The following is a 15090-nucleotide window of genomic DNA, read 5'->3' as shown; positions in this document are numbered from 1 at the left end:
GCCTTCAGAAGGATTTGGACTATTTTCTTTCCCTTCTCAAAAACTTCTTCTGCTGTATTGCCCCACACAATGATGTCATCAATGTACTGCAGATGTTCTGGAGCTTCACCCTGTTCCAGTGCTGTCTGGATCAGTCCATGGCAAATGGTGGGGCTGTGCTTCCACCCCTGGGGCAGTCGGTTCCAGGTGTACTGAACACCCCTCCAGGTAAAAGCAAACTGGGGTCTGCACTCTGCTGCCAAAGGGATGGAGAAAAATGCATTAGCAATATCAATTGTGGCATACCACTTAGCTGCCTTTGACTCCAGTTCATATTGAAGTTCTAGCATGTCTGGCACGGCAGCACTCAGCGGCGGTGTAACTTCGTTCAGGCCACGATAGTCCACTGTTAGTCTCCACTCCCCATTAGACTTTCGCACTGGCCATATGGGACTGTTAAAGGGTGAGCGAGTCTTGCTGATCACTCCCTGGCTCTCCAGTCGACGAATCAGTTTATGGATGGGAATCAGGGAGTCTCGGTTGGTGCGATATTGCCGCCTGTGCACAGTTGTGGTAGCAATCGGCACCTGTTGTTCCTCAACCTTCAGCAAACCTACAATTGAAGGGTCCTCTGAGAGACCGGGCAAGGTGGACAACTGTTTAATTTCCTCTGTCTCCAAAGCAGCTATACCAAAAGCCCACCGGTACCCTTTTGGGTCCTTGAAATACCCTCTCCTGAGGTAGTCTATGCCAAGGATGCACGGAGCATCTGGGCCAGTCACAATGGGGTGCTTTTGCCACTCATTCCCAGTTAGGCTCACTTCAGCTTCCAGTACAGTTAGCTGTTGGGATCCCCCTGTCACTCCAGAAATACAAATGGGTTCTGCCCCTCTATAGTTTGATGGCATTAGCGTGCACTGTGCACCAGTGTCCACTAGAGCCTTATACTCCTGTGGGTCTGATGTTCCAGGCCATCGAATCCACACAGTCCAGTAAACCCGGTTGTCCCTTTCCTCCACCTGGCTGGAGGCAGGGCCCCTCTAACACTGGTCACAGTATTCGTTGTTCACTTCCTGTAAATGTGAATCAAAAGTTCCCTGATCAAGGTCGGAAGTAAAATTAGCCCTCTTACTCTGTCTCGGGAACTGCTCACTGGAAACTGGAGCTGCAATTTTCCTGGGAGAACCGCCTTTTCTAATAGTTTTTCCTTGCAATTCACGCACCCGTGCCTCTAAGGTTGAGGTGGGTTTTCCATCCCACTTTCTCATGTCCTCTCCATAATCACGCAGGTAAAACCACAGGGTGCCCCGTGGTGTGTATCCTCTATATCCTCTCTCTTGAGCATAGGGACGTTGACTCCTAATGGCTGAGACACTGGTCCGTGCAGGTGGGGAGTAGGACAGATCCTCTCTGAGTTGTTGGAACTCTTGGCATATTTTTTCAGACAGTTTTTCCACAGCCGAGACACAGGCCCGTAGGGAGGAAGAGAGCTTTTCTTCGTAGTCCCGGAGTTGTCTAGCCACTTCATCCACCGTTGGTGCCTCGTCGTCTTTCCAGGCTAGTATTGCCAACGAGTTGGAATACGATGCTGGTGCGCTCCGTACCACCTTCCGCCACATGGATTGTGTGCACCTGACTTCATCTGGGTCTTTGGTTAACCGCTCATCATTCAGGTCACTGTAAATCACCTCCAGCACGCCTAATTCCCTCAGGTACTGGATACCTTTCTCTACGGTGGTCCATTTGCTTGGGCGGTATAAAACATCCTCCTTGAAGGGATACCTTTCCTTCACGCTTGACAGAAGTCGCCTCCAGAGGCTGAGCGGTTTTGCCCCTTTTCCAATTGCTTTGTCAATGCCCCCTTCCCTGGAAAGGGATCCCAGCTGCTTGGCTTCCCTACCCTCTAAATCCAGGCTACTGGCCCCGTTATCCCAGCATCGGAGCAGCCAGGTGATGATGTGCTCGCCTGGATGACGACCAAAATCTTTTCGCATATCTCGCAGCTCACTCAGGGATAGGGATCGGGTGGTCACCATCTCATTTATGGGTTCTTCCTCCTCTGGTTCTCGTGATGGCCCTGGTTCATCTTCATCCCTTACTAAACGAACTGATTTCCTCGTGTATTTTTTCTTCTGTATAGGGGCAACTGATACCGGCGCAGGTTGGTTCTCTGGTTTAGCCACAGTGTCTGTCACTGGGGTTTGAGTAGCCGCAGTGCTCATGGCTGTGGCTGGAGTAGCCACAGTGCCTGGGGCAGGGGTTTGAGTAGCTGCAAGGCCTGTAGTGGGGGTTGGAGTAGCCGCAGGGCCTGTAGTGGGGGTTTGAGTAGCCACAGTGCTTGTTGTTTTGTCATCAGATCCAGAGACCTTCTCTTTCTTTTGAGGGTACTGATTAGCGTTGACCACGGCTCGATAGGCATGGGCCAGTCCCCAGCATGTTGCAATGATTTGTGTCTCTCTGGAGCTACCAGGGTGACAACATACTTCTTCCAAATACTTTACTAATTCTTCAGGATTCTGCACTTGTTCAGGGGTGAAGTTCCAAAACACTGGAGGTCCCCACTGCCCTAGGTACTTGCGCATACGATCCCACACACCCTGCCACTCATAACTATCCAGCCTTGGGGTAGATCTCTGGATGGTATTTTTAAACTGCTTACTGACCTTTATCAAAATGGAAACAACATTCCCAAGAATTATCAATAGAAGTATCTTAACTGCCCAGGGGTGTTCAAGATACAGGAAAGTTGTTGTAATGAAGGAGGAAACATCATAGAAGAAAGCAGCAAAGGTGCCATTCTGTATTTCCTCCACAACAAGCCTCTCAGAGTAAGAAGTATAATTGCTAACTCTCTCTATGAGGTAGTACCCGAAGTACAGTAGTGACTTCTGTATGAAACCCAAATACCAAAGAATGCTCAAGGTCAGGGTTTTGATAAGGAGCCTCCCAAGCAAAAGATCATGAATCACTGCAGAGCATAGCACACTACACAAACTGACAGCAAGCTTTAACGCGTGCTGCAAAAAAAAGAACATGGTGCAGATCAGAAGAACTAATATCGTGACCGGCAACTGTTAACAGACTCCTTAATACACTCTGATTAATCTGTTGTTATCTCAAGCCCCACGTTGGGCGCCAAAAAGGACTGTCGTGGTTTAGCCCCAGCCAGCAACTAAGCACCACGCAGCCGCTCGCTCACTCCCCCTACCCCGATGGGATGGGGGAGAGAATTGGAGGAGTAAGAGTGAGAAACACTCCTGGGCTGAGATAAGAACAGTTTAATAATTGAAATAAAGTAAAATAGTAATGCTAATAGTAACAGTATAATAATGATAATAATAATAATGATACACGAAGCAAGTGATGCACAATGCAATTGCTCACCACCCGCCGACCGATACCCAGACAGTTCCCGAGCAGCGATCGCTGCTCCCCGGCCAACCCCCCCCAGTTTATATACTGAGCATGACGTCATATGGTATGGAATAGCCCTTTGGTCAGTTTGGATCAACTATTCTGGCTGTGCCCCCTCCCAGTTTCTTGTGCGCCTGGCAGAGCATGGGAAGCTGAAAAAGTCCTTGACTAGCATAAGCAGTACTCAGCAACAACCACAAACATCAGCCTGTTATCAACATTCTTCTCCTACTAAATCCAAAACACAGCACTATGCCTGCTGTTAGGAAGAAAATTAACTCTATCCCAGCCGAAACCAGGACAAATGTCCATTGAGTTCATTCAGTCCATGACTTTGGGTTCCATCTGCTCAGTTGGTTAGAGCATGGTGCTAATAACGCCAAGTTCACAGGTACAATCCCTGCTTACTGCAGGGGGGTTGGGCTCGATGATCTCTCAAGGTCCCTTCCAACCCAAAGCATTCTATGATTCTATGATGATTCTATGATCTGCCATCACAGTCTTTCAGAGCAGGAGAGGTGGTGTGCGGTGTTGGACTGTTGCATGCTGAAGCCAGTTCTCATTCCAACACGGTTTCATCAAAGTTCATTTTCATTAAGCTGGGCAATTCTTACTGTAATACCACTGATTGTGGCATAGAGCAACCATAAAAGAGATGCCATACAGTATTATATAGCAATTAACATCATACAATTCAGTTCATTGGCTATTTTCACCCAAAATCAAATTCCCTTGAGGTACACATTGGACTTCCCCATCCTTCTGCATCACCCACCAAGTGCACCCAGGTCCTTGAGCAAAAGCAGTCCCACGAATGGGTTTGCCTTTGCCAGAGGGGGAAGTAACCCAGACTGTCTTCCCCAGCATATTTTTTATGTGCACTACAGGGACTTTATCTCCTTCTACAGTACGTAAAAGTTTTGACTGCGCAGGGCCAGCTCGACTGGCAGATCCCCTGGTGTTGAATAGCCAGGTGGCTTTTGCTAAATGCGTATCCCAATGTTTGAATGTCCCACCACCCATTGCTCTCAGGGGAGGCTTTAACAGTCCATTGTATCGTTTGATTTTCCGGGAGGCTGGTGCATGGTAAGGGATGTGATACACCCACTCAATGCCATGCTCTTTGGCCCAGGTGTCTATGAGGTTGTTTCGGAAATGAGTCCTGTTGTCTGACTCGATTCTTTCTGGGGTGCCGTGTCGCCACAGGACTTGCTTTTCAAGGCCCAGGATGGTGTTCCGGGCGGTGGCATGGGGCACGGGATATGTTTCCAACCATCCAGTGGTTGCTTCCACCATGGTGAGCACATAGCGCTTGCCCTGGCGGGTTTGTGGGAGTGTGATGTAATCAGTCTGCCAGGCCTCCCCATATTTATATTTTAGCCATCGTTCACTATACCCGAGGGGCTTGAACCGCTTGGCTTGCTTGATTGCAGCGCATGTTTCACATTCATGAATAACCTGTGCAATACTGTCCATAGTTAAGTCCACCCCTCGATCACGAGCCCATCTATATGTTGCATCCCTTCCTTGATGTCCTGAGGCGTCATGGGCCCACCCAGCTATAAATAATTCACCCTTATGTTGCCAGTCCAGATCCACCTGAGCCACTTCAATCTTAGCAGCCTGATCCACCTGCTGGTTGTTTTGATGTTCTTCAGTGGCCCAACTCTTGGGTACATGAGCATCTACGTGACATACTTTTACAACCAGGTTCTCTATTCAGGCAGCAATATCTTGCTACAATGTGGCAGCCCAGATTGGTTTGCCTCTGCGCTGCCAGTTGCTCTGCTTCCATTGCTGCAGCCACCCCCACAGGGCATTTGCCACCATCCATGAGTCAGTACAGAGATAAAGGACTGGCCACTTTTCTCATTCAGCAATACCTAAAGCCAGCTGGATGGCTTTCACCTCTGCAAACTGACTCGACTCCCCTTCTCCTTCAGCAGTTTCTGCGCCTTGTTGTATAGGACTCCATACAGCAGCTTTCCACCTCCGATGCTTTCCCACAAGACGACAGGACCCATCAGTGAACAGGGCATATTGCTTCTCCTTTTCTGGCAGTTTATTATACAGTGGGGCCTCCTCAGCACGTGTCACCTCCTCCTCTGGTCATATTCTGAAGTTTTTGCGTTCTGGCCAGTCCATGATCACTTCCAAGATTCCTGGGCGACTGTGGTTTCCTGTTTGAGCCCGTTGTGTGATTAGTGCAACCCACTTACTCCACGTAGCATCAGTTGCATGATGTGTAGAGGGGACCCTCCCTTTGAACATCCAGCCCAACACCGGCAGTCGGGGTGCCAGCAGGAGCTGTGCTTCAGTACCAACCACTTCCGAAGCAACTCAAACCCCTTCATATGCTGCCAATATCTCTTTCTCAGTTGGAGTAGAGCAGGCTTCGGATCCTTTCTGTCCCCAATTCCAAAACCCTAGGGGTCAACCTCGAGTCTCCCCTGGTGCTTTCTGCCAGAGGCTCCTGGTAGGGCAATTCTCCCCAGCTGCGGTGTAGAGCACATTTTTAATATCCTGTCCGGACTGGCCCAAGGGCTACTGCATGATCTCTCTCCCATTTAATTTGTTCAAAGGCTTGTTGTTGCTCAGGGCCCCATTTGAAATCGTTCTTCTTCCGAATCACTTGATAGAGAGGGCTTACGATCTGACTGTAATTTGGAAAATGCATTCTCCAAAAACCCACAACGCCTAAGAAAGCTTGTGTTTCCTTTTTGCTAGTTGGTGGGGACATAGCTGTTATTTTGTTGATCACATCCATTGGGATCTGACGACGTCCATCTTGCCATTTTATTCCTAAAAGTTGGATCTCCTGTGCAGGTCCCTTGACCTTACTCTGTTTGATGGCAAAACCGGCCTTCAGAAGGATTTGGACTATTTTCTTTCCCTTCTCAAAAACTTCTTCTGCTGTGTTGCCCCACACAATGATGTCATCAATGTACTGCAGATGTTCTGGAGCTTCACCCTGTTCCAGTGCCGTCTGGATCAGTCCATGGCAAATGGTGGGGCTGTGCTTCCACCCCTGGGGCAGTCGGTTCCAGGTGTACTGAACACCCCTCCAGGTAAAAGCAAACTGGGGCCTGCACTCTGCTGCCAAAGGGATGGAGAAAAATGCATTAGCGATATCAGTTGTGGCATACCACTTGGCTGCCGTTGACTGCAGTTCGTATTGAAGTTCTAGCATGTCTGGCACGGCAGCACTCAGTGGCGGTGTAACTTTGTTCAGGCCACGATAGTCCACTGTCAGTCTCCACTCCCCATTAGACTTTCACACTGGCCATATGGGACTGTTAAAGGGTGAGCGAGTCTTGCTGATCACTCCCTGGCTCTCAAGTTGATGAATCAGGTTATGGATGGGAATCAGGGAGTCTCGGTTGGTGCGATATTGCCGCCTGTGCACAGTTGTGGTAGCAATCGGCACCTGTTGTTCCTCAACACTCAGCAACCCCACAATAGAAGGGTCCTCTGAGAGACCGGGCAAGGTGGACAACTGTTTAATTTCCTACGTCTCCAAGGCAGCTATACCAAAAGCCCACCGGTACCCTTTTGGGTCCTTGAAATACCCTCTCCTGAGGTAATCTATGCCAAGGACGCACGGAGCCTCTGGGCCAGTCACAATGGGGTGCTTCTGCCACTCATTCCCAGTTAGGCTCACTTTGGCCTCCGGTACAGTGAGCTGTTGGGATCCCCCTGTCACTCCAGAAATACAAATGGGTTCTGCCCCTCTATAGTTTGATGGCATTAGGGTACACTGTGCACCAGTGTCCACCAGAGCCTTATACTCCTGTGGGTCTGACGTTCCAGGCCATCGAATCCACACAGTCCAGTAAACCCGGTTGTCCCTTTCCTCCACCTGGCTGGAGGCAGGGCCCCTCTAACACTGGTCACAGTATTCGTTGTTCACTTCCTGTAAATGTGAATCAAGAGTCCCTTGATTAAGATCGGAAGTAAGCTTAGCCCTCTTAGTCTGTCTGGGGAACTGCTCACTGGAAACTGGAGCTGCAATTTTCCTGGGAGAACCGCCTTTTCTAATCGTTTTTCCTTGCAACTCACGCACCTGTGCCTCTAGGGTCAAGGTGGATTTTCCATCCCACTTTCTCCTGTCCTCTCCGTGGTCATGCCGGTAAAACCACAGGGTGCCCCGTGGTGTGTATCCTCTATATCCTCTCTCTTGAGCATAGGGACGTTGACTCCTAATGGCTGAGACACTGGTCCGTGCAGGTGGGGAGTAGAACAGATCCTCTCTGAGTTGTTGGAACTCTTGGCACATTTTTTCAGACAGTTTTTCCACAGCCGAGACACAGGCCCGTAGGGAGGAAGAGATACTTTCTTCATATTCCCGGAGACAGCCAGCCACTTCATCCACCGTTGGTGCCTCATCATCTTTCCAGGCCAGTATTGCCAACGAGTTGGCATACGATGCTGGTGCACTCTGTACCACCTTCCGCCACATAGGTTGTGTGCACATGACTTCATCTGGATCTTTGGGTAACTGCTCATCATTCAGGTCACTATAAATCACCTCCAGCACGCCTAATTCCCTCAGGTACTGGATACCTTTCTCTGCGGTGGTCTATTTGCCTGGGCAATATATAACATCTTCCTTGAAGGGATACCTTTCCTTCATGCTTGACAGAAGTCGCCTCCAGAGGCTGAGCGTTTTTGCCCCCTTTCCTAGAAAGGGATCCCAGCTGCTTGGCTTCCTTACCCTCTAAACCCAGGCTACTGGTCCCGGTATCCCAGCATCGGACCAGCCAGGTGATGATGTGCTTGCCTGGATGACGACTGAAATCTTTTCACGTATCTCACAGCTCACTCAGGGATAGGGATTGGGTGGTTACCATCTCATTTATGGGTTGTTCCTCCTCTGGTTCTCGTGATGGCCCTGGTTTACCTTCATCCCTTACTAAACGAGCTGATTTTCTCATGTATTTTTTTCTTCTGTATGAAACCCAAACACCAAACAATGCCCAAGGTCAGTATTTTGATAAGGAACCTCCCAAGCAAAAGATCATGAATCACTGCAGAGCATATCACACTGCACAAACCAACACCAAGCTTTAACATGTACTGCAAAAAAAAAAAACAAAACATGGCACGGATCAGATGAATTAATATCGTTACCGGCAACTGTTAACAGACTCCTTAATACACTCTGGTTAATCTGTTGTTATCTCAAACCCTTCGTGCCCCACGTTGGGCGCCAAAAAGGACTGTCGTGGTTTAGCCCCAGCCAGCAACTAAGCACCACGCAGCCGCTTGCTCACTCCCCCTACCCCGATGGGATGGGGGAGAGAACTGGAAGAGTAAGAGTGAGGAAAACTCCTGGGTTGAGATTAAGAACAGTTTAATAATTGAAATAAAGTAAAAGAGTAATGATAATAATAACAATATAATAATAATAGAAATAATAATATACAAAGCAAGTGATGCACAATGCAATTGCTCACCACCCGCCAACCAATACCCACACAGTTCCCGAGCAGCGATCGCTGCTCCCCAGCCAACTCCCCCCAGCTTCTATACTGAGCATGACATCATATGGTATGGAATAGTCCTTTGGGCAGTTTGGATCAACTATTCTGGCTGTGCCCCCTCCCAGCTTCTTGTGCACCTGGCAGAGCATGGGAAGCTGAAAAGTCCTTGACTAGCATAAGCAGTACTTAGCAACAACTAAACCATCAGCGTGTTATCAACATTATTCCCATGCTAAATCCAAACCACAGCACTATGCCTGCTACTAGGAAGAAAATTAACTCTATCCCAGCCGAAACCAGGACACCATCTTAATATTATTTCCATAGTCCTGGACTTCAACAGGAACTCCTCTTATTTTAGGCACTAGACATTTGTTTTCTTTCCCTATACGGATCATATATAAATGCAGCCAGGCAGAGCAGATCTATGGCAATTCAGACAACACGGATCAGCAGACTGAGCACTGTTGAAACCCCTGCCATCTCGTTGTAGCCATCTCAGTAAAGGACAATGAGGGGTGTTTGGTGGGCAACAGCAGTGGTTGCTTCAAGATAACACAGCCATGAAGACTTCGTGTACACTTTGCTATATATTTTTCTTCAAAAAATAACAACCGCAGAGCAAGGATGCAAGCCAACCCTTCGGTCCCCTCTCAGCCACGGACAAGTTCTCGTTCCTGCTGAGGCAGAGGAGACCCAGGCACCCACGCCGTACCGAGCCGAGCAGGGGCACACGCCAGGTGCCGCACTACCAAGACGCAGGAGAGGTCTATCGTTACCCATAGCGGCTGCGAAGCGGCACCACGACCTGCCGCCGGTGCCCCTTGCAGTCCCCGCCGGCCCGAGGCTCCGCAAAGCTCTCAGAGGCGAGGCCCGGCGAGGCCCCGCCAAAGCCTCTCTCAGCCGCGCGCCGCCTCCGAGCTTCAGCCCGTGCACTCCGTGGACAGCCGCAGCCCCATTGGCAGGCGTGGTGGCAGTCAGCGCGACCCCCGCCAATCGTAAGGCGGCGACGGAACCCGCCCCAGACGGAAGAGCCAATAAATACCCGCCGAGTACCAGGAGCGAGAGAAGGCGGAAGGCCTAGCCAGCGCTGAGCGCCTGCCGGGCACGGGCGCTCTGAGAGCGGCGCGGGCGACCGCCAGCAGGCGCGAGTATCCCGCGGGGGCGCCCCTGAGAAGGGGACCCGACCGGTACCGGCCCGAGCCATGCCTTTAGTAGCACCTCCGCCTCGTTAGTCGTTATTACGTCATCAAAACGCGCATTAAATCAATCCCTGTTCAATTCCCGGCCGGGTCGCGCCCCGGCGCTCCGCGGGGTGGGGAGGCGGTTCCGCTAGGTACTCACCGCGAGGAGCCCCTCGTCCTGCTGCGCTCACTCCACTGTTACTGCTTCCTGCTCCCTAGCACGTTGAAAAGCGGGGCAGGCGCCGGCCAATCGCGACTCGCATTCCCGGCCTGCACCACGCGGCGGAAGTGACGGTAGAGTCACCTTTCACACGGCAGGGTGCGCAGGTGTCGGTGGGGAGCGTGGGTCGACTACTCGGTGTATTCTGGGAGTTGTAGTCGTGGGTGGGTGGGTGCGTGCGTGCGTGCGTGCGTGTGTGTTAGCGTCAGCACCGCACGTCTTTAGGTAGGGAGCGGCCGTTGGGGGTGTGCGGTGCTGCTGTGAGGAGCCGCAGCTGGCGCGGGCCTGGGAGCGGGGCGGCCGGGCTGCCTCCCCTAGGGCTGGTACACCCCCGTGTCGCTGGCTCTCCTCGCAGAAAAGCAGGCAGTGCTCGCGCGGGATGGGGCAGCTGCGGGAACTGGCGGCTCTGGCGGTCCCTTCGTGCAGTCCCGGTCCAGAGCTGCGCCGGGCGGACACTCTGCCCAGCAGGACGGTTGGCTGGGGGAGCGGCCGGCGGCGGCTGCCTGGCGCCCCGCCGGAGGGCGGTGTGGCGGCGGGGAGGTGGCCTCGGCTGTTCCGCCACTGGGAGGTGCACGGCTGCTTTCTGAACATGAAAGAAAAATGCAATTAAATTCACCATTAAGATAAGATTAAGCACTGTCGTTTTTCCCAGACTTTAAGTCTGTGCGTTCACCAGTTTCATACCTGAACCAACAAGTCCGTGCAAATTACCGTCGTAACAAAGTGCCTGCAATATTTGACTGCCCTTACTGTGAGATCAAAACAAACAAATACACATATGTGTTCTGATTGTTGAAGGAAAATGCATGTGTTTCCTCTTCTAGATGTGCTTTGGGAAGTTATGTTGCTGTATTTTGTGCAAGTGACTATGTTACTTAATGTGATCTGCCAAAATATTCTGGTAGCCTGACTGGCAGGGGACCTGGGAATGCTTACATCTCCAGCCCTTACCAGCATGAATCAATACATGATTCTCTTCAGCTCCTCTCATTGAACCAACCTCCCTCCATTACACAACCATTCTTATATGCAGGGCATGCACACCATGTTGTTTTTCTTTTATAATTTAAACAGTGGTACTTGAAATGAGTATTGTTAAGTGGCATCAAAAACTGCACTGAAATACTACTCAGCAAGTCTAAGCGTTCCTTTCTGTGGTGCCCAGCTCTGCTCCTGTAGCTCCAACTCCCCACAGCTGAAGAAAACAGCTGAGCAACCTAAAAGCTCCAACAGAGTTGCTGGTTTATTTGGCTGAGGTGCCTTAGGAAAAGATAACAAGTGAGCAGCACTGGCTGTAACTAGCCCCTCTGCTATCCTGTCTGAATGTTGGCAACGTGAAATGCGAATTTCTCTTCTAGGCCACAGCCTTCAGGGGCATCCATAGTCAGCTGGGCTTCATGTGTTGTCACTGGATGAAAACATATTCATCCAAATAAACAAGCATAATAATTTAATTTGTCAAAACAGACACAATGCTCATCCCTTTGACAGCCTTTATATCAGTCATGAGAACAGAAGAGCTGCTGCATGCAATGACTATATGCTCTTATGAGCTTGCCCGCATAATTCCTGTGAATGAATTTGTTTTATTAACTTCTCCAGCACTTTTCCCTAGTGCCAAATCTACATGATTACCGTTACCGTGTTTGTCCTCCACTAACAGGGTAAATGCATATGAAGTTAATACAGCCATATAGCATAGAAATCCTACAACATCAAACAAAACATAAACAATAGACATTCAGTCAAGTTCAAATTCATTTTTTATGTGGTCTTTAATGCAGAAATTCCTAAGAGTCTGCGCAGTAATACAGAAAGATTGCCAGTTTTATCAATACAGATGGTTTACAATGTAATATAAAAAAGGCTGAAGTCAAATTTATGTATCTTTTATTTCCTCAAGTTATTGCTTAGTGGCTATGCTAATGTAATAATATTAATTTTCCTGATAGTAGGTCTGTTCAGACAATTGTTTTCAATCTAGGAGTTATCTGCCACACCCATTCTTGTTTTCTGGTACATGGGTGTCATGAGTGGCAGAAGCACCCCATTGTGACTGGCCCAGAGGCTCCGTGCATCCTTGGCATAGACTACCTCAGGAGAGGGTATTTCAAGGACCCAAAAGGGTACCGGTGGGCTTTTGGTATAGCTGCCTTGGAGACAGAGGAAATGAAACAGCTGTCCACCTTGCCCGGTCTCTCAGAGGACCCTTCTGTTGTGGGGTTGCTGAGGGTCGAAGAACAACAGGTGCCGATCGCTACCACAACAGTGCACTGGCGGCAATATCGCACCAACCGAGACTCCCTGATTCCCATCCATAACCTGATTCGTTGACTGGAGAGCCAAGGAGTGATCAGCAAGACTCGCTCACCCTTTAACAGTCCCATATGGCCAGTGCGAAAGTCTAATGGGGAGTGGAGACTGACAGTGGACTATTGTGGCCTGAACGAAGTTACACCACCACTGAGTGCTGCCGTGCCGGACGTGCTAGAACTTCAATACAAACTGCAGTCAAAGGCAGCCAAGTGGTATGCCACAACTGATATCGCTAATGCGTTTTTCTCCATCCCTTTGGCAGCAGAGTGCAGGCCCCAGTTTGCTTTTACCTGGAGGGGTGTTCAGTACACCTGGAACCGACTGCCCCAGGGGTGGAAGCACAGCCCCACCATTTGCCATGGACTGATCCAGACGGCACTGGAACAGGGTGAAGCTCCAGAACATCTGCAGTACATGGATGACATCATTGTGTGGGGCAACACAGCAGAAGAAATTTTTGAGAAGGGAAAGAAGATAGTCCAAATCCTTCTGAAGGCCGGTTTTGCCATCAAACAGAGTAAGGTCAAGGGACCTGCACAGGAGATCCAACTTTTAGGAATAAAATGGCAAGATGGACGTCGTCAGATCCCAATGGATGTGATCAACAAAATAACAGCTATGTCCCCACCAACTAGCAAAAAGGAAACACAAGCTTTCTTAGGCGTTGTGGGTTTTTGGAGAATGCATTTTCCAAATTACAGTCAGATCGTAAGCCCTCTCTATCAAGTGACCCGGAAGAAGAACGATTTCAAATGGGGCCCTGAGCAACAACAAGCCTTTGAACAAATTAAATGGGAGAGAGATCATGCAGTAGCCCTTGGGCCAGTTTGGGCAGGGCAAGATGTAAAAAATGTGCTCTACACAATGGTAGTACATGAGGAATGTTGATGTCTCCTGCATTTATAAGATATAAAGGTTCACTTTAAATCATTATAGATCTAATTTTTAGTTGAAGAACTATTTCTCCAATAGCTTGTAATTCAAATCGAAATATTGCTAAAGTTACCACTGTAGGACCAAAACACAACACAATAATTAAAAATAATTTCGTTTTTTCATTGCAGCACGTTCTACCTGTCCAGACAAGGTTCATGGTTTGCTTATTTTTCCTTAGTTTATGTTTATTTCTGACCATTTGCTTTTTTTCCATGTCATTTTCCATAGTGTTTCTTTCCTTTTTTCCTATGGCTTCACCCTTCTAATTGTTCTGTCAGATTATATTGGAGCTTTTAAATGAATGGTTCATAATTTGTCCTAATAGCTTTTCAAATATAAAATTAGACTGATTGAGCTATAACTTTTCAGGTTCTCCTTTTTCTCTCCTCGAGATCAGTGTGGTGTTTCCCAGCACTACCTCTAGGATTTATGAGAGTTATGTTACAAAACAATACAATTTAGTTATAAGTCTCAAAATAACCTGGTTTATAGTGCATTTTATTTAAACGAGGAAAAAAATGTTAAGCAAACGCCCAAATGATTTTTCTCCATATCTCTAGTTTCATCTGTATTAACCATTTCTATGGCTAATCATTCCCTATGTTTTTTTCCTTTTCTAGAATCACCTCAATGACACTCTGGAGAAATCTGTATTCATTAAGATAACCTGATAAGGCTTCTGGACACAACATTCAGCTGAGTTTGGGAATAATATCAAAGCATAGATGTTAAATAGCAGTAAATGTTAAGTACTTTACTATTTTTTTCCTTTCATCCCAGAATATAGAATCGTAGAATCATAGAATGGTTTGGGTTGGAAGGGACCTTTAAAGATCATCTAGTCCAACTCCCAATATAAATTCAGCAGGCCTTGGCTAGGTCAGTATTTGTCTGGGAAACCTCTTAAGGAAAACCTGTGTTAAAAAGTTACCTGTGTTTATTGTTAAAATAAATATACACCATGCCATTTCTGTATGGGTATGCATTGTGCCTCATGAGTAGAAATAACATACATACACATAGTTTATAAAGATTTTGTATATGTAGATATTACCTCTTCAGAGGTAACCCAGATTTTCACAAGGAAATCTTCTGTAACCTGATTTGCAAAAATGTTTTTGTTTTGTGGGTTTTTTTTGATAAGCAACAGTGAACATAGCACATCAGGACATGAAATGTGATTTTTCTAGTTTTCTTTAATAATCCATGGAAATCTACAGGGTCTGGAAAGGATTAAAGCTAAACTGGCAGAAAAGATTTTGACCTAGCCCACTATAAGTGCTGCAGTTCCATGTATTATTGTCCTGGTTTTGGCTAGGATAGAGTTAATTTTCTTCCTAGTAGCTGGCATAGTGCTGTGTTTTGGATTTAGGATGAGAAGAATGCTGCTAACACACTGATGGTTTAGTTGTTGCTCAGTACTGCTTATGCTAGTCAAGGACTTTTCAGCTTCCCATGCTCTGCCAGGTGCACAAGAAGCTGGGAGGGGGCACAGCCAGGCCAGCTGACCCAAACTGCCCAAAGGGCTATTCCATACCATATGATGTCATGCTCAGTA

This window comes from Pelecanus crispus, chromosome W (assembly GCF_030463565.1).
Source record: "Pelecanus crispus isolate bPelCri1 chromosome W, bPelCri1.pri, whole genome shotgun sequence".
NCBI classification, from domain to species: domain Eukaryota; kingdom Metazoa; phylum Chordata; class Aves; order Pelecaniformes; family Pelecanidae; genus Pelecanus; species Pelecanus crispus.
The sequence above is the reverse complement of the archived record's forward strand: the minus strand, read 5'-3'. Positions refer to the sequence as shown.